Raw genomic sequence first — 14,412 nt, 5'->3', positions numbered from 1 at the left:
CATACCTGTCAACCAGATGGCTCTCTAATGAGAGGTGGGAGTCAGATATGTAAAAGGGTGATTCAATTAAAGTGAATACCAAAGAAATATATATTTTTTTAAATGATGCAGACTTTCAAAGAGGGTGACCTAATAAAAGCCTTGGGGACATGATGCTTTTTTGGCTGGTGTATATTAATGAAAAGAGGGTGACGCCTGACAAATGAGAGTGAGTTGACAGAAATGTGTCTAACTTTTAACTGGTTCTCATCTTTGTTGTGGGATGTTGGTACTCGGTCAGTCTGTTTTAAATAGATCTTTACTTAGTCTACAACTTGCACAATGGGAATTGTGTCTTTCATTTCAGTTTCCTATCAATTGCATATGGATTGGGACATTTAACAGTCTTTCTGTACTGAGTGCTACCTAATGGAAACTATTACAGTATAAGTGAAGGTGGTGCTCAAACTCTTTCAGTTAGTACCTTGGAGCGAAAAGTAGCCACGTGAGAGGTCTCTTCTGAATGTTTCTACTTGTGTCAGTTGTGTTTGTTTCTCTACAGGGGACTGCTGGAGCGGGTAATACAAACTTTTGTATACTCCCCCAGTCTGCATGTTTATATTGATCTGAATAATCAATTAATTGTAATATTATTAATCCGTTTGAACTGATAACTCACCAATTATATTAACAAAAGAATTACACCTGGGAATTGCACCTTGCATGGCTATATTAATTGTGAACTAACTTGAGTACGCATTTTAATAGTAGAAAACTAGAATATTGCATGTTATATGTCGCTTTGGTGATGTATTTGTGATTTGTACTTTATTCAGTGAGTATAAACCGCTCTGAGTGTTGCTTCTGCTAGATAAATACACACACATATGGGTATTAGCAAGGGGATAACATTTTATTAGCCATTTCTATGTTTTAATTACGTTTTTGTGTTTCTTTTGCTTAAATTGACCATTTCGGCCTAGACAAGATGGTTGAACGAGACGTTAAACGTGACTGCCCTGACAACACAAGGTTCTGGGTGAAGTGCGCAGGCGTCACCGCCAGCAGCAGTGGCCTGGACCTGACCCCGGGAGAACATGTACCCTTCAAGGACGCTCCGGGGACCTATCCAATACCAAAGACAAAGCTCGATTTAAAAGCCGGAACAAGCAAGCAAGTTTGATGGCTTCATCGTTTGACACCCTGAGAACTGTACCTCTCGACCCCAAGTGGACCAATCAGGACTTCCTGAACCCTGGTCTTGATACTTTTTGACATTATTTTCATTATAAAAGTAGGTAGGGAATTGAACTATTTTCGCTTGCTCTTCTTTGACGAACTCGATTTCCTGATGTTATGCTGATGGAGAGGACGGTGACACTGCTGTACAGCTGTTATCCTGAATCTTTGAGAGACTGAATTGCGGCCTAACTTTGCTGAATAAAATTCTTCTTGATAGACTGACTTAGAGGACGACTTTAGCCAGACTAGGTAAATATGATGCTCTGAAATGATGATGATGATTTCTAACGTTTCTTGCAATATTTCTTAGATAAAGAATACTTGATTAATTGATAAATGTGTTGTGTCGATTATTTAAGAAGAGAATTTAATGAGATTTAAAGACTAGATAAATGACTGTGAATCTAAACCTGCAAACAACTAAATGATCCATCTCCTTATGAGAGGGATATCTTAGGTCTGAGGTCAATGTGTTTAGTGTAAGGTAAAGGTATTCCTTTCATGTCAGATCAACTGAGAGTAAGTATTGGTGTTATGGGCCCCACCAATGAATGTATATGAGTAAATTTGATGCTGAGGTAGTTAGTCTGTGCCGAAGGGGGAATTTGATGTTCCGCGCTGCAACAGTTTTTCTGGTAGCAAGACAATGGTTTTTATTGTTTTGGTTTGGTGATTGTTGCTTGTAAATAGCTTATTGATTATTGGTTATTGATCTTGGTTTAAGTACTAACACTCTATGTTGAGTCGCGTTGAGTTTTATGTTGTTTGCACGGCTTCTGGGATGTAGGAAGTCAGAAGTTTGTAACGGTTCTGTAGTAGAGCAGAGGTAAGCGCTGTTCTCGGGAAAGACGGAATTGTTGTTATCCTGTAGGTACACAGGAGAAACGTGTGACAATTGAAGTTGCACAACGCATTGTCTGGGTTCGATTCGGTGACATCGCCGTGTGTTGCCATTAGAGACATTTTCTGTGTGAGAGAAGTGTGTATGATAGCGGAGGTTACCTGTGAAATTCTGGTCTTGGGTACCAGGGATCCAATTGGCATTCCGATAACGCTTATCACTGGAAAGGTAATAGGTACTCTCTGAGCTTGTTAGAAGGACAAATGAGAGGTAAGCGCTGCTTTGTTAACGTATGTCATAATTCTGTAGTAGAACAGACTGTTCGCTGTTCTCGGGAAAGACAGGATTCTGTGTGAATGTACTACATTTTCTTGTGTGAAAGTGCATGAATGAAAAGGCATTCGGGTTAATTGTGAAACTCTAGTTTTATTTCTCAGGAGCATTGGGTCTCCAACTATGTGTCTTAATTCTGGAGAAACGGTTAGCTAATGCTTGTTAGAAGGGTGAAGTAGAGGGATGTGCTACTTTATCAACGGAAGTAACGATTCCGTAGTAGGGCAGAGGTAAGCGCTGCTCTTGGGAAAGACGGAATTCTCGTGAGAAAGGTCTATTGCTAATCTTTGGTTAGCGAAGCAGACAATGGAGACGTTTTTATGTTGTTACTAACAGAATTGTAGAAATTGAAACAAAAACTTACTGAGCAGATTTGTGAAGGAGGGGAAGACAGGAGCAGGAGCTGCCACAGCGGCTGCTGACGTCAGAACGACCGCGCTGGGATTGGACAGACGGTCAGAAACGTAAAACGCTCCGGATTGGTGCGTAAGTGTGCGCCGCGCTAGGAGTGGAGAAATACAGAGTGACGTAAACGCTCCCTATTGGTGAGTTAGTGTGAGTCGCGCTAGGATTTCAGAATTGTGACAGTGACGTAGACGCTCCGTATTGGTGCGTTAGTGTGAGTCGCACTGCAATTGGACAGAATAGCGGTATAGTCGTAAGGAGAAACTAGTAAGACACGAAAGAAAGGAAAATGTATTACGATCCACCAGAAAAGGAGAAAAAGTCATGGTTTGGTAAAATTAAGAAGTGGTTTAAGAAAGACAAACCGATCATAACTAGGGAAGGACAGTTACTTCCTCCACCGAAAACCCCTGCATCCTTTATGGTTGCGAAATATGGATATCACACCTGCATTTGGTTAGATAATTGGGTTAAATACACTGAAAAGGACGGAGTATTGGCGTTTCCAGAGCATGGTTCATTTAATTTGGCTGTTTTGAGAAATTTGAGAGAGAAAATGATGAATTTAGAACCGAGACCTAGACCGACTCAATTTGAGGCTTTGACGGAGTGGGAAGACGAAATGCATGACCGAGAAAGACAGAGAAATGGTAGAGGATATAGGTACCTGTTTGGCAGATCATACGGACATGAGACGCATGATGATCGAATGAGAAGGTGGCGAAATGCGAGTATGACTGAGGGTTTGTTTCCTGTAAGAACTGCAGGAGAGAATGAAGGACGAAAGTGTGTAGAAAAGAGGCATAATGTGGAATCGAGAGGGTATGGAGTGAATGAATCAGAAGATGATGAACTTGATGATATGTTCTATAAGAATCCACCACCATACCGGCCAGAACCAGAAATATTAACCCCAAGCGCCCCAATGAAAGAAACAGTATGAATCATAAAATCGGAACCCGAGTTCCAGGATTTAGGAAGAAACAGTTACATTAGAGAGGTAGAAAAGAAGTCTGGAGGAAAATTGGATGGAGAAAATTCAGCAGAATTAGCAAAAACAACCCTAGAATTAACCGAGTAAATAAGAGAATTGACTAAGAATTTGGAAGCGGTAACTGTACCAGTAACAATAGGTCCAGTAATGCCTATTTGTGACAATCAGAAAGACACCAAACATTGTTTGACAGTCCCTTATAAAAGTAATAAACCGGTTGAACAACCAAGAATGAGTCAGAGTGAGAATCCATGGAGACAGACTATGAGTATGATTGAACCGAATTTTTCAAATAACCCGTTTGTAGGTCAAAACTGTGCAGAGAAACGCATGACGATGATAGAGACAATGTCAGAAACTCAAAAAGATTTTGGACAAGGAAATGTAGAGAAGCCAGTAGGACCATCTACAGAGGAGTTGAGTGAATGGTTGAGAAGCTTGCAAAAGAAAGACAAGGAATCCCAGTCAATAGACATAGCCAAATTACGAATGGTACTGTAAGAATTAATAGTAGGAACTATTCCGACAGAGAAGTAAAAAACTTACCAAGATGAGGAGTTGTTATTTCTGTGCAAAAGCATAACATGTAGAGCGAAAAGTCTTCATGAAAGATTAGAAGAAGTGGCAAATGAGATGGGTATTGATATTGAAAAGGTAAAAGCCTTACAGAAACCCTATTGAGTAGATTTCACCGAAAAAGATATTGAAAACATGAATACCACACGATGAACAGGTCAGATTAAGGAAATAATTATTTTATTGAGAAAATGGGGAGATGTGGACAAATGGAAGAGCAGATGGTATCGTAAGCGAGACGAAGTTTCAGACAAAACGTTTTCAGCCTATCCTATGAGAGAAAAAGAGAAGGTTGTGACAGAATACCCCATGAGAGAGATTCCGGGAGGAGGATATGTACATGTCCCATGGACCAGACAGGATATTTTGTCATTTACGAATGACTTCCCTCGACTGCGTGAAAAACCCGTCGAGTGGTGTAGACAGGTGGACAGATTTGTGAAACTATCCAAAGTATTGTGGATTGATCTGAATAGCTTGTTTGACATAATAGTACCAGCGGATCTATGGACAGAATGCAAAATAGTAATAGATTGGCCGACACAGGAATACCCAAGGGATCCAAAGACAGGAGCTCCAGACCCTGAAGTAATTAAGAAATATGAACAGGTTATGGCATTCTTGAAGAACAAGGTACCCCCTAAAGAGACAGATTGGGTGAAAATTGTCAGGACACATCAGGAAAGCAAAGAATCAGTACATGCCTATTATGAGATATTAATTTTAGCCTTTAAACAATTCAGTGGAGATGAAAATTTGAGTGACAAGGATTTGAATCATTTCGTATACAGATTTGTATATGGTCTTCGTCCAGAAATTAGTGAAATGATAAAACAGAATACGGTAGATTGGCAAAATAAGAAAATAGACGAAGTATTAAGACATGCTAAATAAATAAACTAAAAGAGAAGGCAATGTGGGCACAGGTAAAAGTAGCAGAGAGACAGGAAGCACAATTAGTGGAACAAGCTGGGTCAAAACAGAGATTTAATCCTGGGAAAAATAAAGGGAATATTGAGGAAGCTAAGAAAAAATTTCCGTGTCATAATTGCGGTAGGATAGGGCATTGGAAATCTGAGTGTCAGAATCCACCAAGTACTAACGATGAAAATTCATCCTTGAATCCACAGGTGCAGAATGAGGTGAGTGGTCAACAACAACGACAACAGCAGGGTGTAACACAACAGAATCAGGTGCCAAAACCACCTTTTCCACAGAACAAAAATTGCCAGAAGTTTAGTAAGGAGAATGGATTCTACAACGAAGAACAGGTAAATAAGCCGCAACGCGCTAGCGCTGCTTCGCGGTATTGGCTGCAACGCGATGAAAGTGATTCAGAAGAGGGTTATTGACGGTGCCGAAGGGAGGAAGAAGAGTGCGTACTTGGCGTAACTCTAGAAGTAGACCAGACAGGCCCATTTGTAGATGGAAAGGTTAATAATGAAAATATTACTTTCCTAGTTGATACTGGTGCTACCGATCAACAGTTAGATCAGCTGATGTTAAGTATCTTCCTCTCTCGGATGAAACAATCCAAGTAGTTGGTGTATCCAACAGACAGATTAAAAGTTACCTTACAGAACCAGTGAAAGTTAGTATAGGGAAATTTTCTGAAATGCACAGATTTGTAGTGTGCGACACCAGTCCTGTGAATTTGTTAGGTAGAGATTTATTGTGCAAGATGAATTGCACTATATTTTGTACACCAGATGGAATAGCCTTTGAAACACCAGATGATGATGTGCTGTATAAAATGACAATGGCAAACAGAGAGAAAGAGGTTACAGGAACCTATGCCGTATTTAACCCTGACGAATTACCAAAAGAATTGAAACAATTAGTAAAAGCAGAAGTTTGGGACTTTACAGGAGAAGACGTAGGATTGATGAGAAATATAGATCCAGTAAAGATAACTGTAAAAGAAGGAGTATGTTACCCAAATGTCCCACAATATAAATTGACCCCTGAAATAATCGAAGGAGTTACTCCTGTGATTGAGAAAATGATAAAACAAGGAATTTTGAGAGAAATAATGAGTAGCCCCTGTAATTCACCAATAATGGGACTGAAAAAGCCTAGTGGGAAGTTCAGCATGGTGCAAGATCTGAGAAAGATAAACAAAATTGTTGTACCATGTTGTCCCATTGTACCGAATCCATCTGTGATTTTATATCAGATCCCTCATGATGCAGAATGGTACACAGTGATTGATTTGTGCCATGCTTTCTTTTCCATCCCATTGCACCATGACAGTCAGCAAATTTTTGCATTTCGTTTCGGCAAGCGTATTTTGGCGTGGTGCCGAATTCCACAGGGGTATACAGAAAGCCCCTCAATACTTAATCAGCTATTGAAAAGGTCTTTGGAGAGTTTAGAAATGCCTGAAAATTCAGTACTAGTCCAGTATATCGATGACCTACTTGTGGCATCGAAAACTCGTGAAGCTTGTGAGGTAGACACGGTAGCTTTGCTGAATCATTTGGCAGATGGAGGATTAAAAGTGTCACCATCGAAATTACAATTTTGTAAGAAAGAAGTCCAATATCTAGGCCACAGCATTGAGAAAGGATACAGGAAAATAACCATAGACAGAATCAGGATCATAAAAAGAATGAGTCCACCCATGACCCAAAGAGAAGTAAGAATGTTTCTGGGAATGGTTGGATATCGTCATCAGTGGATAGGCAATTTTTCATTGATTGCAAAACCTTTGGTACATCTGACAAGAAGTGATGTGAGAGATCCAATTGATTGGAACAAAGAGGAGTTGGCAGCATTCAAGAAGTTAAGAGAAGGATTGTGTGAAGCGCCTGCATTAGGTATGCCTGACTACGATAAGGAGTTTGAGTTGTATTGCAGTGAGCGAAATGGATGTGCGCTCTCTGTTCTAGTACAGAAGCCTGGAAAACTGAGGAAACCAATTGCATATTTTTCATCCATGTTGGACCCAGTAGCTGTAGCCCTTCCTGGGTATCTGAAAGCAGTTGCTGCTACATGTTGGAGTTTGGAACAGAGTGAAGGAATTGTGATGGGATACCCTGTGAAAGTGTTTGTACCTCATGATGTGGCGATTCTTTTAACAAGGAGTCGTACTCAGTATATGACGCACAGCCGACTAAGTATGAAAAGGTCATTTTGGGTGCAACAAATGTGAGTCTTGTGAGGTAAGAGATGAAGCAGATCATGATTGTTTGGATGTACTTGATTTCTGTACAAAACCAAGACTTGACATAAAAGATGACCCTTTACCAGAAAGTGATTATGTCATGTTTGTTGATGGATCTTGTTTGAGAACAGATGATGGAGTGCTGAGTGCAGCATATGCGGTATGTACAGTTGCAGCAGTGATGGAAGCATCCTATTTGAAAGGAGTAAGGTCGGCCCAAGTAGCTGAACTGATTGCCCTGACCAGAGCATGTAAGATTGGGAAAAGAGTGAGAGTGACTGTGATAACTGATAGCCAGTATGGCTACGGGGTGGTCCATGATTTCGGACAAATTTGGCTGCAAAGAGATTTCCTAACCTCAAGTGGAACTCCCATTAAGAATGCTGACGTGGTTGGAAAGTTGCTTGAGGCAATATAGCTGCCTAGGCAATTGGCTGTGGTAAAATGTGCTGCTCATAGTCGCAGTGGTGATTATATTGCCACTGGAAATAAATTCGCCAATGACATGGTGCAATATTGTGCACAAAATCAGAATTCAATCAATCGGGCAAAGGAAAAGGAGTCGATTTCTTGTTTCCCAATGTTTACTAACACTGTGGGAACATGGGAAGAGGTAAGACAATTGCAAGAAGAAGCAGGAGAGGAAGAAGTAAAACAGTGGGTAAAAGCAGGATGTGCACCAAGAGAGAAAGATCATGTGTGGGTCTATCGAGATGGAAGACTAGTTATGCCTGATAGCATGATGTCTGCCATGGCACAGATGTATCATGGACAGTGACATATAGGGAAAGACGCCATGATTAGGTCCTTTAAACAAACTTGGTATAATGCCAAGTTCAGACTTTTAGCAGAAAGTATTTGTCAAAGATGTCTAATTTGTCAGCAATACAATCCAGGAAGAAAGACAGTGGTGAGTCTAGGAACAATAGGTCGAGAGGGAGGGCCTTTCACCAGAATGCAAGTAGATTTCATTGAGATGCCTCCTTGTAACAGGTTGAGGTATGTTTTGGTGATGGTATGCCTATTCTCTAGGTGGGTAGAGGCGTTCCCAACAAGAAGAAATGATGGAATGACAGTGGCAAAATTATTGTCGAGGGAATTTATACCTAGGTTTGGGTTCCCAGTAACAATTGAATCAGACAGAGGAGGACATTTTCATAATGAGATTATAAAACTGATTTGTGAAGCATTGAATGTACGAAAAAAACTGCATTGTGCCCACCGACCAGAGGCTTCTGGTGTAGTAGAACAAATGAAGGGTACTATGCAGAATAGGGAAAATGTGTTTAGCCACAGGTATGAAATGGCCTGATGTCTTGCCTCTAGTACTCATGACTATTAGATCAATACCAGACAGAACTACTGGTTTGAGTCCTCATGAGATCCTCATGGGACGCGCAATGAGACATGTATTTATACCAGTCAACAAGCTGATGACAATAACTGATGACATGGTATTGGAGTACTGTAAAAGCCTGGCTGACGCAGTTCATTCTGTGTTTCATCAGGTTGGAGCGGATGCCACCACTCTTGAAAAGAAGCCAGATCATGATCTAAGCCCAGGGGACTTGGTAAGGATAAAAGTACACAGAAGAAGAAACTGTTTGGTTCCCAGGTGGGGAAAACCAAGGCAAGTCATTTTGACTACAACAACAGCTGTGATGTGTGCTGGATTGAAGAACTGGATCCATGCAAGTCATACTTTGAGAATTCCAAATCCAGTTGACTGTATAGAAAAGGAGTATTTTGATGAATCAGAATCCAGTACTGAGTCAGATGAGGAAGAAGAAAACTCTGAAGGGGGGAGACAGAGCCAAGGTTAACATTGGTCCCCAGAAGTAACTCCCTGAGGAAAAGGTTACAGATTTCTGAATCCAGTTCAGACTCAGAGACAGAACAAAGAGCACATTCGTCCAAGAAAGTACAAAGGAGGAACAAAGAAAAAGAAAGTGGAGAGACAATAAAAGAAATCCGTGAGAAAGAAGTGCCAGATGAAAGATTGAGAGAAATTCCACCTAAAACAACACCTTTAGATGGACAGGTGCCAGATACAGAGAGAGAGGGAAAGATTATTGCGGAAGACCCCCGAGGAGACATAGGGAACTCCAACATCTAGTTAGAAACAGGGACAAGTAGTCAGCAGGAAGATTGCGTGACGGAGAATCGAGGCGGGACAGAAGTAGGGAAAACAAAAGAAGAGGTGGGAAAAGAACTCGTTGAAGGTAAAAAGCAAGTTGAGACAGAGTCTGAGGGAAGCGAAGATAAAATACCAGAAGGCCGAGTTCTGAGAAAGAGAGCTTGGAGAACTGAAAAGAATGATAAAGGGAGTAAATTGAAAAGAGCGGCAAAAGACGAGGTTTGGCCAAACAAAATAAAGAGACTGAGATATTGACTGACACGTGTAAATTCGCCAAGAGCTGAACAGGTGAATGAAGTAACGAGTCAGGAAAAATCGAAAGAAGAAGAACAAACAGTAGTCAAAGAAAACAAACGAACAAGAAAACCTAACCAGAAGTATAAATCACCGGAATGGACATATGTGGCCCTGCCTGAAGTGGAGGAAGAGGCGGATAGCCAAGGAAACCCAGAGGTGGTTGTACAGGAAGTGGTTGAGAAAGATGAAGAATCGGAAATCCTGAGAGTTATCTTGTCCGATATTGGAGAAGAAGCGGATGTTCAGGACAACCTGTATGCTGAAAACGAAAGGAAAGTGAAAGATGATGAGATGCCAAACTGAATGAGACAAGGAAGTTACTGATGGAAAAACAATAAAAATACTGAAAAAGACAAAAACTGGTAGAACCACGTAGGTGCTTAGAAGCCTTGGGTTAGAAACTAGTTTAAAAGTAGAAGAGGCTAAGTCAAAAGACACGGCTCATTTTAGAAAAGATGGCAAACATAGAAAGTAGCAAAAGTAGATGTACCTTCCTTAGAAGATGGTGCAAAATGTGTTGTTGTTGTACAGGATTATTAATGCTTCTTTGGAGAATTCTTGCTCTACTAATTTCATTTAAAGTTACTGTAGATACATTAGAAGGACATAGTGATAACATAACTAATATAGGGAAAGTTCAAAAGGTAGTTCCAACTAGAATAGATAAAAATTATTTACATAAAGATAGGTCAATAACAGATTTTTCTAACAATGTGTTTTCAAAGTTGTTGTATGAATATGTAAAAACAATGGACGTAAGGGATTGCTATGTATGTATGCAATTACCTGCATCTGTATCTGAAGGAGTGACTTATCATCACCTTCCTGTAACATATGGAATAACATGTAGTGTAATAGCTAGTTTATTTTCTCAAACAGGTAAATTAGAGTATTATTTTTCAGATGTAGATACTATATTTTCACAAGTACCAGCAATTAACAAACTAAACAAGGTAAAACCTGCAAAGGTATTAGGTGAATTTTTCTTAGAGACTAATGAACTAACCTTAGAATATATATTTAGAAATAACTTGACTTGCAGTTTAAAGAAAGAAGAGAAGACATTTTTGGATATGGTGGAAGAAAGGAGATTGAAAATGCAAAGAAAGCCTTCAGAAGGGAAAGTGGAGAAAACGGTGTGGGATGTAGAAACAGAGAAACACTTAAGAGGGGAAACGAGTCCAACTATGGCTTTAGATTGGCCTCAGAAAGGGAAATTGTGTATAAGAAGGAATCAGACGGCATATGACAATTATTTTCTAGGGAATAGGGAGTGCCATGATACATACCGAATCATGGGAGGATGGGGATTTAAAGGTGGAAGAGATCCAATCTTTCCAGGACTGTATTTCATTAGGAACAGGGCATATTATCGTTTGCCAGACCATTGGTATGGCACATGTTATGTTGGCCTGGTTTTTCCAAAGATTTTTCATATGGATAGAGGAGAAGATGGTGTACATAGTTTAGGTAGTTATTTAGCACGTAGCAAGAGAGAATCTTGGACTGAAATTGTGGGTGACATTTTTGGCACACTGATACCCGCAGTGGGAATATCTCTGAACGCGAACAAAATTAGAAGACTTTCAACAGTAGTGGATTGCTTGTCAACAAGCACCACTGGAGGATTCTTATTGGTGGATACTGAAATGGTTGCCATGCATGCTATGGTAATGCAAAATCGACTTGCCCTTGATATTTTATTGGCAAAAGAGGGTGGAGTCTGTGGAATGTTGAAAGTTCAACATTGTTGTACTTACATTCCTGACGAAAGTAGAGATTTGAAATTTTATATTAAAAATATTACAGAATTGCATGACGAAATTGTTCCACTGGAGGTTGAAGGTGTCTGGGAGAAGATTGGTAAGAAAATATCAGATATTAAAGACTTTGTAGTAAAATTAGGTAGTACATTTATAGGTAAGATAATATTTCCATTAACTTGTGTGATTTCCTTATTATTAATAATTAGACTAGGTTGTATTTGTTGTAGAAAGAATAAAAATCATAAAAGAATAAAAAGAGAAAACTTAAGGAGAAGGGATAAGAAACAAGAAAGAGAATTTGAAGAAATAGAACTAGAAGAGTTAAAGGCTAGCATGTATAAAACAGCAAAAAGAGAAGAAACAGGGGAAACTGAAATATGAACGAAACAAGAAATCAATTTAAATTTCCGTAAAAGGGATACAAACTTTTTAATTAGTGTGGTGATATAATCACCAAAGGGGGGATTGCTGGAGCGGGTAATACAACATTTTGTATACCCCCCATTCTGCATGTTTATATTAAGCCGAATAATCAATTAATTGTAATATTATTAATCCGTTTGAAGTGATAACTCACCAATTATATTAACAAAAGAATTACACCTGGGAATTGCACCTTGCATGGCTATATTAATTGTGAACTAACTTGAGTACGCATATTAATAGTAGAAAACTAGAATATTGCATGTTATATGTCGCTTTGGTGATGTATTTGTGATTTGTGCTTTATTCAGTGAGTATAAACCGCTCTGAGTGTTGCTTCTGCTAGATAAATACACACACATATAGGTATTAGCAAGGGGATAACATTTTATTAGCCATTTCTATGTTTTAATTATGTTTTTGTGTTTCTTTTGCTTAAGTTGACCATTTTGGCCTAGACAAGATGGCTGAACAAGACGTTAAACGTGACTGCCATGACAACACGAGGTTCTGGGTGAAGTGCGCAGGTGTCACCGCCAGCAGCAGTGGCCTGGACCTGACCCCGGGAGAACATGTACCCTTCAAGGACGCTCCGGGAACCTATCCAATACCAAAGACAAAGCTCGATTTAAAAGCCGGAACAAGCAAGTTTGATGACTTCATTGTTTGACACCATGAGAACTGTACCTCTGGACCCCAAGTGGACCAATCAGGACTTTCTAAACCCCGATCTTGATACTTTTTGACATTATTTTCATTATAAAAGTAGGTAGGGAATTGAACTATTTTCGCTTGCTCTTCTTTGATGAACTCGATTTCCTGACGTTATGCTGACGGAGAGGACGGTGACACTGCTGGACAGCTGTTATCCTGAATCTTTGAGAGACTGAATTGCGGCCTAACTTTGCTGAATAAAATTCTTCTTGACTGACTGACTTAGAGGACGACTTTAGCCAGACTAGGTAAATATGATGCTCTGAAATGATGATGATGATTTCTAACGTTTCTTGCAATATTTCTTAGATAAAGAATATTTGATTAATTGATAAATGTGTTGTGTCGATTATTTAAGAAGAGAATTTAATGAGATTTAAAGACTAGATAAATGACTGTGAATCTAAACCTGCAAACAACTAAATGATCCATCTCCTTATGAGAGGGATATCTTAGGTCTGAGGTCAATGTGTTTAGTATAAGGTAAAGGTATTCCTTTCATGTCAGCGTTTGGAAGCATATTTCCCTCAGAAAACAGATCAACTGAGAGTAAGTATTGGTGTTATGGGCCCCACCAATGAATGTATATGAGTAAATTTGATGCTGAGGTAGTTGGTCTGTGCCGAAGGGGGAATTTGATGTTCCGCGCTGCAACAGGACCCTATTCTATATCATTGTTACGGCCGCTGAGCCTTACCTTCCCTATGACTGTCCACTTTAAGTCCTCCTCTGCATGTATATGTTTGTTAGACTGCCCCAGGCTAACTGCTCCTTAAGAGTCGCCTTTGACATGTGACTGGTTTAACTGGAATATGCAGCATCAAGATTGATATTTTTATTTTATTGTACCAGTTTTATATAGCAAAAACTTGCCCCAAGGGTATTAGAGCGCTTTACAGAGTAGCTAGTAGAGAATATTAAGAACTAATAAACAAGAAAAACAAAAAAGCGATAAAAAAAAAGGCATACAGAGTAATAATATATAATGGATGAAGGAATAGATGGACAATATAGTTCATAGATAGTGATGATAGGTTGTTTCAGAAGTTAGAGGAATGCACAGTTATTTTCAGAGGTAGTGTTGTACAGGCACTTTGATGGTTGAGGGGGAAGCGCATAAACGAAGTTGATTATTTTAGGAAGATGAGTTCAGGTATTTGTTCAGAAAAAAGTCATTTAAGTTTTTTCTGAAGTGTAGGAATTATTGATTGTCAAGTAGATCCTGAGGCAGAGCATTCCAAATTCTGGGTGCATTCCCAAAGAAGGAACGAGGGAGGGTTTTTCTTTCTTAAATTTGGACAGAATCAGGAGTAGAGTGTTTGACCTTCGCAGGGGCCGCTTTCTCCAGCTTTTGATAGTTTATTTGTTAGTTAGGTTTTTCAGTGTAGAGAGCTTTGTGGGTTATGCAGGCTGTTTTGAAAATACTTCTCGCTTTGATTGGTAACCAATTGAGTTTCTTGAGTGTGGATGTGTCGTGTTCATAGTGGCTGTCTCCAGAGAGAAGTCTAGCCACTGCGTTGAGTGTGGATTTCATAGAGA

This window comes from Triturus cristatus, chromosome 10, assembly GCF_964204655.1.
Source record: "Triturus cristatus chromosome 10, aTriCri1.1, whole genome shotgun sequence".
NCBI classification, from domain to species: Eukaryota; Metazoa; Chordata; class Amphibia; order Caudata; family Salamandridae; genus Triturus; species Triturus cristatus.
This window is presented reverse-complemented; position numbering follows the sequence as displayed.